Source organism: Sminthopsis crassicaudata, chromosome 3, assembly GCF_048593235.1.
Source record: "Sminthopsis crassicaudata isolate SCR6 chromosome 3, ASM4859323v1, whole genome shotgun sequence".
In the NCBI taxonomy this organism is placed as follows: Eukaryota; Metazoa; Chordata; class Mammalia; order Dasyuromorphia; family Dasyuridae; genus Sminthopsis; species Sminthopsis crassicaudata.
In genome coordinates this window covers 321,234,352-321,251,502 of record NC_133619.1, presented here as the reverse complement: position 1 = coordinate 321,251,502, position 17,151 = coordinate 321,234,352, and the positions used below count along the sequence as shown (strand labels likewise).

At 33.8% G+C, this 17,151-nt stretch overlaps 1 protein-coding gene across 9 annotated transcripts in view; it reads left to right on the top strand.

Moving 5' to 3' along the window:
- Positions 1-17,151, top strand: part of ZBTB20 (zinc finger and BTB domain containing 20) — a 1,031,727-nt gene that overhangs the window by 7,897 nt on the left and 1,006,679 nt on the right. The window contains exon 2 of one of the 9 annotated variants that reach the window (XM_074301251.1): positions 16,751-16,797. The exons of 7 other annotated variants lie outside the window; for them this stretch is intronic. The gene's annotated coding sequence lies outside the window, so the exon portion shown is untranslated. Of the gene's footprint in view, positions 1-16,416; positions 16,798-17,151 lie in introns of those variants that run through there. One more of the 9 variants, XM_074301253.1, reaches the window with a different exon arrangement.

Sequence of the window (17,151 nt, the reverse complement as noted above, 5' to 3'; positions counted from 1 at the left end):
TGGGAAACAGATTAATTCCTCTTTATGCCACCTTGTGGTTAGTTCAATAACATATCCAAAGTATCCTAAAGTTATTGGGAAAAGTTCAAAGTCATCAACTCAAAAGTTTTCAGCACCTTTTTGATGTTCTCTGTGGTTTAAAACTGTGTATATCTGGGCTTTATATGGAATTTATATAACAAAGGAGCAGAAGCTTTGACATAGAGTGGCTACATGGCTTCTCTTGATTTAGCCTATGTTACTAGGATGTGAATGTTAGTTAATTTGTGATGCATTTTATATATCATGCTTCCTTGATCTTTGCGATGTTCTGTGTGTGACTTCCAGGTACCCCTTTGCAGTCTCATTTCTTATTGAACTTACTGACTTGAGTGGGGAGTAATCAAGGGGACCAGAACAAGATGTAATTTTAATATATATACATTACATTTTATTTTATATTACATTTTTACTACATTGATTTGCATAGTGAAAGAAGGACAGTCAAATGGGCACAACATTTTGAATTTCTATTTTGGTCAAGAGTTGATAAAGTGAATTTGGCTTAAGTAATCTTATTGTTTCCAAGTGTTATGTCTAGTACTATGATAGAAGAATTATGGTGTTTCTTAAAAACCTCCATGTAATTTGTATGCCCATACTTAGAAAGTTGTATCTTTCTCTTTAGCAAATTCAACAAACATAAAGCACCTGTTATGTTCAGAGTTAGGTGGTAGGTGCTGAGGAAAATTAAAAAAAAAAAATTAAGACACTATTCCTGTTTTCATGAGACATTGTTTGGCAAGAGACCATGGCAAATATATAATATAAAATAATTCTGATTAGTACATCAGAAAGGTGAAGTATTATCTGAGGTCCATAGAAGAATGCTATTAATAGAGAGGGAAATTGGGGAAATATTCTTAGAGAAGTCTTTTGAGTTGGTTTTTACATAGCTGACATTTAGATGACCCTATTGGTTTTGCAGAACATTTTACATTTATTATCTCATTTGATTTTTTTCAAGCCTTTAAGGAAATACTATAGATATTATTTTGTCAACATTTTGAAAATAACAAACTGAGATTCAGATAACTGACTTACCTTGGTTATATAGCTAATAAATTTAGGAGATCTTCCTAATGCAAAGTCCAGTAGACTTATTATATTAGACTGCCAAAATAAGTGAAAGAAGGTTCCAAGCATGGATGTAGGAGAGTAGTTCCAGTTATGATACTAATTGTATGATTGATTATGGGCAAAATCCTTAAAATCTCCAAACTCCATTTTCTTTTCCTCTAAAACTCGAACAGTAATGTTTGAACTATCTACTTCATTGGCTTGTTGAGAAAGCACTTTATAAAACAAACTTAAAGAGCTGTAGAAATGTCAGCCAATCATCTAGTTTGTCTTATCCCTAAATTATCCAACAGATAAGGCCAGAAAGATACATAACACCCAATGGGAGAGTTTGAATTGCCAGGTAGTCTTTGAATTTTATTTGGTAGAAAATAGCTGCTAAACTATTGACCATAGGAAAAACTTTACCAGATCTATACTTAAGGAAGATTATTTAGTGGTTATTTGAAGGATTGATTATGGATAAAATGAAGATAAGAAGGCCTATTCAGAGACATATAATAGTTCATATGTTTAGTAGTGAAGGCATCTGCTAAGTTAGTGAATTGTCAACATACAGAAAATATCAACAAAGACTTAAGATTCATGTCTTATCCTACCTTTGACACTTGATGATGTTGGGAAGTTACTTCATTTCTCTGAACTTCAGTTCAGATTCTTTTTCTACAAAATTTGGTTAATAGTACATGTAATAGTATATTATCTCACAGTATCCTTTGCAAACCTTAAAGAGAATGAATATGTATATTATTGTTATTAGAAACACACTTTATCCAATTCTCCTTTCTTATTCAGCAAATATTCCCTCATTTTATTCATTGAAGTGATTCTAAACTACATATTCCTCACCAATTTTAGACGGAATTGTGACAACTTGTTTTTATGTAAATTCAGTTTTCCTATAGCTACTTCTGATGGTGTAATGATTCTTTTTCTAGAATATATGTGTTTAAAACATATGTTTGTTACTAAATATAATGGACATAGATGAACAATACAACTATGGTAAAACTATACTAATTTAGATTATTTTTGACAAAGGCCAATCTGAGTTAATGAAAAATCTGAATTGTAGAAAAAAGTAATGTTTAGCTATTAAATAACTATAAATATTTAGATATCTTTAAATAGACATGCCATCAATTGATAAAATTCTGTGTTAACTATATCTACATATTGTTTTCTTTTTTGAGTAGGTTAAAATTTATCCTTGCAATATTAGTTATATTTTTCCATTTGCTTAGCTAGTTCTTATATAGAATATATAGTATATAGAAAAAAGGTAAATAAACCCAGCTTCAGTCAAATTTTATTTTATTCTGAACCACAGGAATTCAAATGAAAGTTTCTTACTATTATTCAGTATATAGAATAAAGGCAAATAAACTCAGTTTCAGTCAAATTTTATTTAATTCTGAACCATAGGAATTCAAGTGAGTTTCAACTGATCAATTCCATATTTATAGGTTTTAATTTTGAGTGAAATTTTCCCCCCTTTACTACAATCAACTTTGAAACTGTTTTAATGATACTTTTTCTTTGACTAGTGTAAAGGTCCTGTTGTCTCTCAATTGTAATCCTTCTCTGGGAGGAGGTTTCTTTTCTCTGTGAATCTTTTTCTCTGTCCTCTTCTTCCCCTCCAAAAGTAAGGGATTGCTGGACTTGTGAATCCACGGGATGTCTTCTCCTTAACCCAATCCAGAATTGGCTTTCCAGATTCTAACTTCTCCTTTTATCCTCTCAGAGAATAGGCTTGGGTGTACTCCAGGGGCTTGTGGGAAATTCTTACAACCAATGAAATTGCTTTTTTGAACAAAAGGTGTGAACTCTGAGCTAGAGAATTGTTAAGTATCGACTTAGCACCTAGTAAGAACCTAACATCTCCCTCTTTCTTTTGATTTAGAACATAGGGTGGTCATGACCTTGAAACATAAATCCATCAATAAGAGAGGTATTACACATAGTAACATAGTAACATAACACATGCTAGAAGTATGTAACAAATAACATGATCAAATAATCATAAATTGAGAATTTATATATGTCGATAAGTCCATTGTCCATTAGTTCATGTGCCAAAAAAAATCAAATAATTCCTGCAAGTTTTAAAGTCCTCCAATAGTCTCATCTTGTGTTAGGAAATCCAATGATTCCTGCTGGTTTTAAAATTGTTTAACAGTCTTCTTATTAGCCATGCTCTTTCAGTGTCAGATGTTTCTTAGATTTTCTCCTTTGTTTTGAGGTCTTTCTCTTTTTCTATCTCTTTCTGATGGACAAGGTGAATACGATTCGTTGGCACCCATCTGATTCCTTCTCCATCTGAAGAAATACAAGCAAACCCTCTCTCCCAGGCAGTTAACCTATCTAATTTCCTCCTATTTACCACTTTCTAAATCTCTTCTCATCATCGGCAATTACATTGGAGCTATTTGCACTGGCCACAGCCCTGTTGGTTTAAAAGGCCTGTATTCTCCCCAAGTGTAATCCATTTCTGCAATGTGATTGCTTTTTGGCTGACTTATCAGGTAATCCCTTTCTGTCATGTGATTGCTTTTCTGCTGGTTGATCAAATCAGAGTCTTGACCTTCTAAAAACTCTTTGGGTGTAACCTCAGCTGCCATCATGCCCCAAATCTTTTTTGTCTGGAGCCCTGGACCTGGGCCCCTCATCCTGTTTCCCTGAATTAGTCTACACTCTGATGCCCAGTGGAGTCCTCTGTTGCATTTTGGACATGGGTTATTGGGTCTTCTCTCACTCTGTATTCTCACTCTATCTCCATATTTACACTGAGCTCTTAGATGTCCAATTTTTCCACATTGGAAACATCAATGAATTTCTCTAGAAGTCCTTTGCCAAGAGGGACCCTGTCTTTCCATGTTCATCATAGTCCGGGTGTAAAAAGCATTTGTTCCCACTGTAACACATCGTCTTACGATATCCTCTAAAGAAGCATCTTTGTCTAATCCCCATATAATTCTTTTGCAAATCTCATTGGCATTTTCCTTAGCCAGATGTCTGGTCATTATTTCTGTAGCTGCAATTTCTCAGTAGTTCTTTTGACAATCTGCAAAAGGTTCATTGGGACCTTGCTCTATTTTAGTGAAAGCCTCTCCCCGATTTTTCTGTCTGGGGAGGGAACCCCAAACTTTTATTGCAGCCTTAGCAATTTGCTCATACACTGTTGTAATTTGCTCATACACTTAGTAAGAACCTAACACACTGTCATGGGGTAATTCTGTTCTGAATTCTCTCCATATTGACCTTCACCTGCTAATTGCTCAAAGTGTGTTAACTCCTGTTTCTATATTGCATCTGACTTGGATCTTACGTAATTCATGAAACTCCACAAGCCACAATAAGTTTTGTCCAGGTTCTAGACATGTCCTTGCTATGGATTTCCAATCATTTGGGGTTAGGACTTCATAAGACAAACCATCTAGTAACATTTTAACATAAGCTGATGTAGCCCCATAAAGGGTACAACCTTTTTTCAAATCTTTAATTTTATTCAAATCTAAAGGTGTATATTTTCTCTTTTTTTGATCCACAGAGTCAATCCCTTCAGTCACAGGATATGCATGTATAAAATTACTTATATCCTGTCCTTCTCTCTAAGCTTTAACCAATGCTTTTTCTAATCTTGTCATAGGTTGCCTAACAGATTCTGTTTATATTTCTGCCCCTTCCCCTCCTCCTTCTTGCTCCACCCCTGAAGGGTTAATTGAGGGAAGAGATGGGAAATGCTCCTGTTGCTCAGAATTGCACTTAACTTCATTGTTATCTGATTCATCCTTTTCACATAGTTTAGTTGACACCTCCCTATTTTGCTCCTTCTTCTTTCTCTTTAGAATAACAATTTTTAAAGCCATTTGGATTAAATTGTAGGTATGAAATGTATCTTTGGAAATTGAGTTTGGTTTGGAATTATAGTGTTCACCTAATTGCTCTCCAACTAATTTCCATTCATCTGGATCCAATTCGTTTTCCAGAGAAAAACAAGGACATATGACCTGCACAGTTTTTGTTGTTGTTGTTGTTGTTTTTTGTTTTTTAAATTCTGAGGCTGGGGTTAAGTGACTTGCCAAGGGTCACACAGCTAGGAAGTGTTAAGTGCCTGAGATCAGATTTGAACTCGGGTCCTCCTGAATTCAAGGCTGGTGCTCTATCCACTGTGCCACTTAGCTGCCCCGGACCTGCAGTTTTTAAAAGTTCAATAATCTCCTCCAAAATTATAATCAATCCTTGGCTTTTCATAACCTTGATAATGCTCTCTAAACATTTTCCTTGAACAGAAGGCATTTGCCCCATTTCACTGAAATTCTACTTTAGCTCTTTAATAAAGTTTAACAAAGTTTCCTTGTTACTCATGCTTCTGGGTCAGAGAGACTTTTCCACTGAAATCTGGATCAGAGGCTTTTCCACTGGAATCAGGATCTTGTCGGTCTGAGGGGCCCTGTTCAGGCGCCAAAATTGTGAAGGTCTGGGCTAGCTCCTTTGAAGGGCTCAGAATAAATCCTTGTCAGGATAAGCAAAAGTCCTTGCCCCACGTTGTAGGTGCCATAATGTAAAGGTCCTGCTGTCTCTCAGACCAGTAGTTGAAATAGCCATACTGTCCTTTTACCTTCTTTATAGATATCTAAATGTAGACATTTCTTTCCATAATAGTCTCTCTGCTTTTTTTTCCAGCCATGTAAATTTAGCATTTCTTTGAAAAATAACGCATTTTAGTAATGATTTGGAATACTTCATATGAATCTATCCCAGAAATATACACCATGAACATAACTTTTATTTTTCTTTTTGTGCAAATATCAGTTTAGTCATAATACATTTTGCTTTTAAGTTTGACATTATTTTACTAAATATTTACTTTGTTGATATCTGGGTACTATTTTGCCACCTACATGCTTATCAACATCTTTGATGACATTTCAATTCCACTTATTTACTTTGAAAATTAAACACTTAACTACCTTTCTTTCTCTCTGGAATATTTATAAGAAACTAAATTTGCTAGCAGGATGAATTAATGACAGGAGGGCAGCATAGCCTTCTCTTTTTAATATGGAAAAGCTAGACAGTATCTCCTAATACAGTTGCTGATCAAGTCATTCTTTGGCCCCGTCATCCCACCACTATGTCACCTCTTCTCTATATTGCTTCTATTGATTGCTCTGCATAGTTGGACATATCATCTATGTATACAACCATGAATTTTCTTAATAGCAGATTACTGCTAACTGTTACAGAGTATTACATGGAATTTCCAGCTTTTACATACACTAATATTCACCTGACTTTCTTTAAAATAATAATCTTGTTTTGGGTTAGTTTCATACTAATGATTCAGTTTTATAATAAAATTCCAAGCAATTAGTCAGATGTTAGAGACTACATTTATGGAAAGCTGGCTTTCTGTAGATTTTTTTTTTTTTTTTTAAATCTGTGTGCATTCTCTCCACATTGGGTTGCTGTTATTTTCCATGTCAGGAAAAAAAGGACAAGTCAGCATATTTCATGCTTCCCACTGCCCCTGTTAGACCTTCTGTCAGGCACCATTGCTCAGCAACATCTCTTTTGTGGTTATTCTCTAGATCATTATTGCAGTCACCTTCTATTCTCCAGATCATTCTTTTATTTTACATAAGAAGTTAAAACACTTGGTTAACATTTTTCCTTCCTCTCTACCTAACACATGTCCTTCTTGAGGACTTTAGTACTGATATCCCTTCAATTACTCTGGCTTCTTAGTTCATCAGCCATCTCTACTCTCAATATCTATCATTTCTGTCTGCCACACACAGAGCTGGTTATACCTTATCACCTGAAACATTTCACTTTTATGAACTGAACAGCAAATTTTTTGAAGAGTTACCTCTGTCCTTCCATTTCTTCTTCTATTTCAATCCTATTTTTTAGCTTCACCATGAACTCTACACTTTCCTGTTTTTGTGGCCTGACATTTTTCTGGGCTCATTACTGTCTTTCCTTTGTAATATTACTTATATAATTCTACAATTCATTTTTTTTTTTACACCCTTGAATCTTTATATACTTCAGTCTTATTACCATTTATTCCCTGACAGTACTCTATGTTATCCTCACCATTTACCTTTTCTAGTCCTACTTTTGAGTTAAGAAATATTGCTGTCTGGAGAAAGTTATGCAGTGTTCTCAGCTGGGTCCCACTGCAAATCTGGGGCCTAATTGCTACAAGGTAATGCTTTTATTATTCCTCAAGTGACTATCATACTCATGATCAGCAATTGTTTCTAACCTCTTCTACTAGTCCCTATTCCTGTATTCTAATACTTCTAGTCTTGGTAGAGATCAACTTTACAGAGAAAAGCCATCAATCCTTACTTCACTCATATTTATACCTCATAAGATCAAAACAGGTAATGTACACAAAGCCCATTGAATTAATTCACAAACATACCTTCCCTCCCAGACACACCCACCCACCCACCCACACACTTTCGAGCATCTTTTTAACCTCTTCAGGTACCCTTTTTTCCTTTGTTCTAATCTCAGAGGTTGAGATGGGCCTTTCATCTCAACTTTTGCATTTGATGTTCTATCCCTTCTTCTATCCAGGGGCTTGCTCATTGCTTTTTACTGGTCTCTCTTATCTTCAATCTTTAGTAATCTGTTTACTTTTTGCTTGCTGTCTATAAACACATTCATGTTTTCTCTGTCCTTAAAAAAACAAAACAAAACAAAAACCCTTGTTTGACCTTGTTATATAATTTTTTGCTCCCTTTCATAGCTAATCCCCAAGCAAAACTTACTGTTACCTCTACTTACTTGTCCTTTCTTTTTTCTCATCTTTTGTTCTTTTTCTTATCTCATTAATACTGGCTTCCTATCTCACCATTTGTTTGAAACTGCATCTCCAACATTGCTTGTGATGTTCTGTCAGATTCTATAGCCATTTCATATTGGATCCTTAAGGCTACTACATCTTTTACACTTCCTTTTTTCTCCTCTTCCTTTTGTCCCACAACCCCATAACCTGCCAGTTGCCAAATTTTGGTACAGTGAAAGAGTGCTGGTTTAGGAATTGGGAGACTGAGTTTGGATACTTTATAATTTGCATAAATCACAAAATTTCTCTGGGCCTCAGTTCTTTCATCTATAAAATGGGAGACTGAACTTTATGACATCTAATCTGATTCTTTTTATTCTAAATCTCCATCTCATTCCAATCCTCTCTTCCCAACTCATAGACACTAACTTAATGCATGTTCTTTTCACTTTCTCATTTTGTCATAGCCTAGTAATTTGTCTTTCTATCCTTTCTCTAATCTGTCTTCCACATAGTTGACAAAGCTACCGATATAATCTTCCTAGTATAGGTCTGACTACACCAATATGTGCTATAAAACCTTCTGCACTATCCTACTTCTCATGGGATAATATACAAATTCATTAGCTGCTAGCTTAAGATTCTCTGCAATCTGTCTCCAATTTACATTTCAAGACTTATGTCATATTATTCCCCTTCATGCTTTGTGTTCCAGTCACACTGGACTATTTACTGTTCTTTGAATAAAACTTTCTCTTTCCTTGACATTCACATAAACCATCCCAGATCACTGGGTGTACTCTTTCTCATATTAAGGCTTCATTATGGAGCTAGCACCAAATGAAGCCTTTCTTAAACCCTCAAATTCTCAACTTACATTTTCCTTGAACATTTTTAACTTTCTTTTGACCTCTTCATTCCCCATCTTGCATTATAATAGCACTCTGTATGTCTACCACCCCAGACTCATTTTTTTTTTTCTCCATATGTGTCTACTGACACAGGACTATTTTTTTTTCCCTAAGGCAATTGGGCTTAAGTGATTTGCTTACGGTCACACAACTAGGAAGTGTTAAGTGTCTAAGGCCGAATTTGAACTCCAGTCCGGTCCTCCTGACTAAAGGGCTGGTGCTTTATCCACTGTGACACCTAGCTGTCCCAGACACACATATTCTTAATATTGACTTGACTTTAATTGAATTTCACTCTTAATACATTTAGATAGGGAAAAAAAATATAATTGGGGTATGAATAGTATACAGGATGGCTTTATTTAATCCTACAATGTAGGAGACATATTTAAGTCCTCAGAAAATGGCATTCATTTTCATTGTAAAACATACATGATTAGTTGAAATCTTTATTTGTCTGTCTACTAACTCTGAAGCTACACAACCTGATTTATAGCCATTTCCAAAACAAAGGATTAATTATAGCCTAGCATAATTAAAACTGGTGATTGCATTAAAGTTTTCTTAAAATGATTAATAGCTATAATATATTTATGATCTGTATGTCCATTTGGTACTTTTATGAAGAGACACATAGAATAAACATACTGCTGTTTTTGAATATTCAACAGTATATTCTGGAGAAAAACAACATTCTTTGGAATGTTTGGAATAACTTAGATTTAGGCAAAGCTATTTAAACAATTAAGGGTAGTCTGTGGTGTCATACATACATAGCTTTTCCCTTCTAGATCTTTTCTTGTCAAAAAAGAAAGTTTTCTCTTTTCTGGACAGTTATAGTTTTCTGATAGCTTGTTTTCAGGACTTCCTTTGGACTCTCTAGGTCAGAAGTTTTTAATTTTTGTATTGTATATCAGTGATTCATTTGGCAGTTTGGTGAATTCTTATGAATTCCTTTTCAGGATAAGGTTTTTAAATGCATGATATAAAATATATAGCTTTACAGAGGAAAACAAAGATTAATAAAGAAAATAAAGATGGAATGTTGGCCCTTTCAATTTCAAGACTAACATCTTGTTACAGATTTCTTGGGTATGGAGCTAGCTTTAGATCCCATGTTAAGAATTTCTGCTCTAGATAATATTCCAGCGTTAGATAATATCATCTATACATTATAACCAAATGAAATCTAAGCATTTTGAATGCCCTTGTGACCAAGAGTATTAAACATAACCACAGAATTTCATATCATAATTCCTTGAATTTTGTAAAGTTTGTAAATATCTATTGATTGATTTGATGTGTTAGGGTTGTGAATCTTTCTATATCTAGCTAGATCTTTGTTCTTATTTGGTATGCTTATCCCCCCTATGGGTATGATTTGTTTCCTTTATACAGGTTTTCATTCTGTGTTTTGATGATGATGATGATGAATAATATATTATTCATGTCCTTCTATAAATTACCCATAAATTTTCATTTAATTATTTTAATGTCTTGAGGTACTAATACAGTTCTCACAGTATGCCCATTTATTCTTTTTTTTTTTTCTGAAGGATGAGCCATCTAGATTTTTAGTTGATAGGTCTTTTGTCCAGTTTTATATGTCCCATGGTATAGAAGCAGGAATGGAAAGAAAAAAAAAAGTGTTAGGAAACAAAAGGAAAGGAAATTGAAGAAGTCATGTTATATGTATAGTTTTTGTTTGGTTTTTTAAAGTGGTGATAATTGCCTTATTTCAAATGGGTTAAGAGGATTAAGTAATATAATATAATATATATATATATATACATATATATGTATATTACAGTTACATGAAAACTATAATGTCCATAAAATGCAAAGAATAATAAAAATTTTTAGGTATTCAGATTCACCTTTATGGAAGCCTGTAAAAATTAAAATAAATAGAAAATGAAGTTCTCAATAAGATAAAATAATGGAATGCAGAGGAAGAATATTATCTTTTGAATCTTTGGAGGGTTTTATTTTTTTTTCCCAAAAAACATTATTTTTTCTCCTGCCATCAAAGTAACTTGATTCACTTAATTACCTTTTCTATAGGATAGGAATATTCTTGCTGTGCAGGTAGATCTCAGACCTTTTCACTTGTATAGGCATCATGAAACTCCTGAAGTTGTGTTTTGATTTAACAAACACATTTGGAAACTTCAAGCACAACTGTGATTTTTGTTGTTATTGATCAAACTGGCAAAGTCTCTTTGGAATTTATAGCATTGGTACTTTTATTGGTAAATATGGATAACATATATCTCTGAAATAGCTAAAACTTTGCTATTCTTGTACTCATAGACACCTTTTCTTTGCCACTTACTAATTCTGGCAAAATATTTTCTTTGATCAAAAAATCCTTGAAATGTGATTTTCACTTTTAATTGTATTTTATAGCAAAAGAGTAAACATTTCCATTCTGTAATTTGAAAAGGAAAAAAAAAAGTACGCATGTGTATGTGTGTGTGTATCATAGTACCTCCTTTGACTTATAAATTTTTCTTATGAATTGCTCAAATCTTTATAAGAATTCTATAAAATTCTTGTTCCCTTTTTTGTTTTTTGTCACCCATACCTAGCCAAACTTCAACCTTGGGTCATTCTCACCATCTTTCTCCTCCATTTCTACTCATAGGGTGCTGAAAGAAGTCATAAAACCTGATGACTTAGATTTATATGAATTTCTGTTATCTAATGTCAAGTAGACCTTTTTTATAACAGGACAATCATGTTCTTGCCTAATTGATGCTTCGTTGCACATACCCATAAGCAGCAGTTTTAGAGCTTCCTTATTTCTTCATGTTTCTCATCTTAACCCCTCTTCTCACCCTCTCAATAGAGAAACTTGCCTCATACTTTATTAAGAAAATAAAGGTCATTCCTGGTAAGCTATGTTTTCTCCTTTTGTCTGTATCTCAAAACATCTTGAAATTATCTTTTGGTTTCTTACCAGTTATTCCCACTTCTAATAAAAGGGTAGCACTTCTCTTCACAACGACCACTTTATTTTATACTTAGTCCCATTCTTTCCCATCTCTTATCATAAATTGCTACTACATTAATTTCTATCCTCTTTCACCTTATCTCACTCTTTCCAGTTTTCTCCAATTTTCTTCCTACATATAAATACAGCAAGATCTTCCCAAGATCTTCCCAATTCTTGGGGAAAAAACCCACAATCCTTTCTTGACCTTACCATCATCTTAAAGTAGCATTCTAGATCCTCGCTTCCTTTCATAGACAAGTTCTTAGAAAAATCCGAATATTTGGCTTGCTCTCCTCCCACTTTCTATCACACTACATATATAACATACACTACAAATACTATTAATAAGACTAAGTGAAAATAATGTTTTTTTCCTCTGGAAAGGGAAACTTCTATTCTTATGTAACCCAAATTCTTAGATAATGGGGAAATACGGGGATGAAGACATATAGAAGGTGAAAAAGAAAGTTTGAATTTTGGATGAGTTTTTAATGATTATATGTTATAAATTGTAAAAGAAAGCAATATAAATGATTTTTTAAAGTTTTGACCTTTCATAGTCTGCCTTCTAATCTCATTATTTAACTGAAAATGTAATCTCCAAAGTTACCACTGATTTCTTAATTGCCAAATCTTAGAGCTTTTTCTTAGTCCTCAGCTTTCTTGGCCTTTTTAAGCATTTGATACTTTTCACAAGACTCCTCTCAGGGTTCAAATTGCATATCTCATAGGCAGTTCAAACCCAGTGTATCCAAAGTAAAATTCATGATCTTTCCCCCCAAAATGACCCATATTTTGAATTTCCCATTTCTAATGAGGGCACCACCAGCATTTTAATCCAGTTTTGCACCCTAGAGTAATTCTTCACTTTTTCTCCTCACAAACCTAATAAAATGCCAAGCCTTGATATTTCTACCTCCACAACGAATTTTGCATCTGTCCCCTTGTCTTCACTGTTTGATTCAAGCATTCATCATCTCTTATCTGGAATATTTCAGTAGCCTTTTAGTTGGTCTTCCCATTTAAAATCTCTTATCTCTAATCTATCCTCTGTTCTTTTTGACAGAGGAATTTTTCTAAAGTACATCTTTTATTTTCCTGCTCACAAAACCTCAATAGCATCCAATCAAGTATAGTATCACATATAAACTCTTCTAATTAGTCATCTCTGACCTGACTTTAACCTGTGTTTCCAGCCTTTTTATACAATATTTTCTTCCTCAAACACAGTTCAATCTAACCAAACTGGTTTTCTTATTATTCCTTATACATATTAATCCATTTCATATCTGTACTTTTTTTTTTTTTTTTTTAATTGGGTGTCTCCATCTTACCCATTCAGGGAGTACAAAGATTACTCACAGTCCTGTTCTTCTCTGCTTGGCAAAATAGCTTTGACCTACTCTGTTTTCTTAGGTGGGTCAGTTCACTCCTTCCTTCTGAGGCATCTTTAATGGCCCATGGTTCCCAGGAGCTCACAATATTCATGTAGACACCCAATCACTTTATATTGCTGCATCCGAGAATTCCTGAATTTAGGAGTTCAATTGCTTTTCTCATAGGAAGGATTACAAGAATGCACCAGCACACTAGACCAGGACTGTGCCATTGTTTTCCCTCCTGACTTAAATTTCTTAGAATCCCAGTTTTCTTCAAGGTTCAGTTTACTTGCCACTTTCTACATGGAGTCCTTTGGTTGCTAGTGACCTTTCCCCCTCAATTGCCTTATTTATTTTTTATATATTTCTGTATGAATGTGTTGCCTCACTGATAGATGGTAGGCTTTGTAAAGACAAGAACTATTTAATTTCTGTCTTTTTATTTCATCTGCCTAGTACAAAGCCTATAGATAGCAGATTCTTTTTTTTTTTTAATTTTTAAAAATTAATTTTATAAGTATAACATTTTTTGACAGTACATATGCATAGGTAATTTTTTACAACATTATCCCTTGTACTCCCTTCTGTTCCGAATTTTCCCTTCTTTCCCTCTACCCCCTCCCCTAGATGGCAGGCATTCCCATACATATTAAATATGTTCTAGTTAGATAGCAGATTCTTAATAAATACTTTTTTAAAGTGACTTGCCCAGGATCACACAGGTAGGAAGTGTTAAGTGTCTGAGATTTGAACTCGGGTCCTCCTGAATTCAAGACTGGTGCTCTATCCACTGTGCCACCTAGCTGCCCCAATAAATACTTGATTTATTATGATTATGGCATCAACCACAGGGAGCCACTCATTTATCTAGATAAGATAAGACATCTATCTACTTCTGCTACATTGAATTATATTTGTATCACTTCACTAATTATTTGTATAGCTTTCTCTTTTTAGTTTATAAATTATAAACTTTCTTTCATCTCACCTCTCCAAGATTCTTCCCCATATTTTCTTGTTTCAACAATTTGGGTTCACAGAAATGGATTATTCCCTTCTCCATTAGCTTTATCAGTAGTGTTCATGACATTATCTGTTATTTCATATCCTTTGTTTCCAGATCCCTCCAGATTTCTGCATTGTTATTGAGAATGCCTGTAATGCAGATTGTGTTGCTGTTGCCCATAGTTCTTTCCCCAAAGGGTCAGAGTCTCTCCTTGTATTTCTTAAAATGGTGTCACCCTTTTCTTAGCTCTGGGAATTAATTCCTATTTCTACCTGATAAATCCATTTAAATAAATTCAACATTTGTACTTTTGACTTCTCAGTCTTTTAATTATCTTTACTTAGTATTTATTGTGAAATATTTTTTATTCATTCTTGTTGATAGTTAATACTATTTTGGCCATTGAATGAACAAACTCTTTTTAGTATTTGTTCACATACATTTCTAGTCTTATTTACTATTTACTACAAATCTTATCACTCAAGAAGAACTTATTACCTTTTATTCTTATCTTAAGGCTAAATCAACTTCCGTTGGACCCAAGTCTTTGGGTCAAGGACTGTTAAGAAATAGTGATCTTTGCATTCTTTTAAAAAATCCTCCAACTTCTTATGAGTCGGCATAAGAATTACTTTCATCTTAAATTTTTTTTTTCTCATTCACGCTTATTGTGTTTGCATCTCCTTTCTTAACCCTCCTTAACATGGCTGTTTCTAGTTTCCTTTGAACTGTTCTTCAGTTTGTGACCCTGATTATCCTATTCAAAGATCATTTTATCTTTCTCATACTTTGAAGAGTACAACTGACACTAAACATGCATGCTATCAACCTTGTAGCATTGACTGACCAAAAAATAAACTCAAAATTTTATAGTTGAGGTTTTAAATGGCATCTTACCTAAGTGATCTTTATAAATTTTTTTGCAGTTTGAAAAGTGCCTAAAGAAGATCCCATTCTGGATTTAATAATTTTTGTTTGTTTTTATTAAAGCTTTTTATTTACAAAGCATATGCATGGGTAATTTTTCTAACATTGACCCTTGCAAAACCTTTTGTTCCAAATTTTCCCCTCCTCCCCCCGACCCCTCCTTTAGGTGGCAAGTAGTCCCATACATGTTAAATATGTTGAAATACATCTTAAATCCACTATATGTATACATATTTATACAGTTATCTTGCTGCACAAGAAAAATAAATCAAGAAAGAAAAAAAAGAAAAACTAAGAAAGAAAACAAAATGTAAGTAAATAACAACAGAGTGTGAGAATGCTATGTTGTATTCCACACTCTGTTCCCACAGTTCTCTCTCTGGGTTTAGATGGCTTTCTTCATCACTGAACAAGTGGAACTGGTTTGAATCATCTCAATGTTGAAGACAGCCATGTCCATCAGAATAGATCGTTGTGTAGTCTTGTTGTTTCTGTGTGTAATGATCTCCTGGTTCTGCTTATTTCACTTAGCATCAGTTCATGTAGGTCTCTCCAAGCCTCTCTGAAATCATCCTGCTGATCTTTTCTTATAGAACAATACTATTCCATAGCATTCATATACCATAATTTATTCAGCTATTCTCCAATTGATGGGCATCTACTCCGTTTCCGGTTTCTTGCCACTACAAAGAGGGCTGCCACAAACATTTTTGCACATGTGGGTCCCTTTCCCTTCTTTAAGATCTCTTTGGGATATAATGTCAGTAGAAATACTGCTGGATCATAGTTTGATAACTTTTTGAGCATAGTTCCAAACTGCTCTCCAGAATGGTTGGATCTGTTTACAGTTCCACCAAAAATGTTTTAGTGTCCCAGTTTTCCCATATCTTTTCCAACATTTGTCATTATTGTTTCCTGTCATCTTAGCCAATCTGACAGGTGTAGTGATATCTTAGAATTCTCTTAATTTGCATTTCCCTGATCAATAGTGATTTGGAGCACCTTTTCATGTGGCTACAAATAATTTCAATTTCTTCATCTGAAAATTGTTCATATCTTTTGACCATTTATCAATTGGAGAATGGCTTGAACTATTATAAATTAGAGTCAATTCTCTATATATTTTAGAAATATATCAGATCCTTTGGATATAAAAATGTTTTCCTACTTTATTGCTTCCCTTCTTATCTTGTCTGCATTAGTTTTGTTTGTACAAAAACTTTTAATTTAATATAATCAAAAATTATCTATTTTGTGATCAATAATGATCTCTAGTTCTTCTTTGGTCACAAATTCCTTCCTCCTCCATATATCTGAGAGGTAAACTATCTTATGTTCTTTTAATTTGTTTATGATATCATTCTTTATGTCTAGATCATGAACCCATTTCAACCTTATCTTGGTATATAGTGTTAGGTATGAGTCTATGCCTATTTTCTGCCATATTAGTTTCCAATTTTCTCAGCAATTTTTGTCAAGTAATGAATTCTTCTTCCAAAAGCTGGGGCCTTTGGGTTTGTCAAATATTAAATTGCTATAGCCATTTACTATTTTGTTCTGTGAACCTAATCTATTCCACTGATCAACTTCTCTATTTCTTAGCCAGTACCAAATGTTTTTGATGACTGCTGCTTTAAAATCTGGTACAGGTAGGCCACCTTCATTTACTCTTCTCTTCATTAATTCCTTTGAAATTCTTGACCTTTTGTTCTTCCATATGAATTTTGTTGTTATTTTTCCTAGGCCAGTAAAATAGTTTCTTGGGAGTTTGAGTGATATAGCACTAAATAAATAGATTAATTTAGAAAGTATTGTCATCTTTATTATATTTGCTCAACTTATCCAAGAGCATTTGATATTTTTCCAATTGCTTAGATCTGACTTTATTTGTGTGGAAAGTGTTTTATAGTTTTGCTTATATTGTTCCTGACTTTCCCTTGGCAGATAGATTCTCAAATGTTTTATGCTATTGACAATTATTTTAAATGGAATTTCTCTTTGTA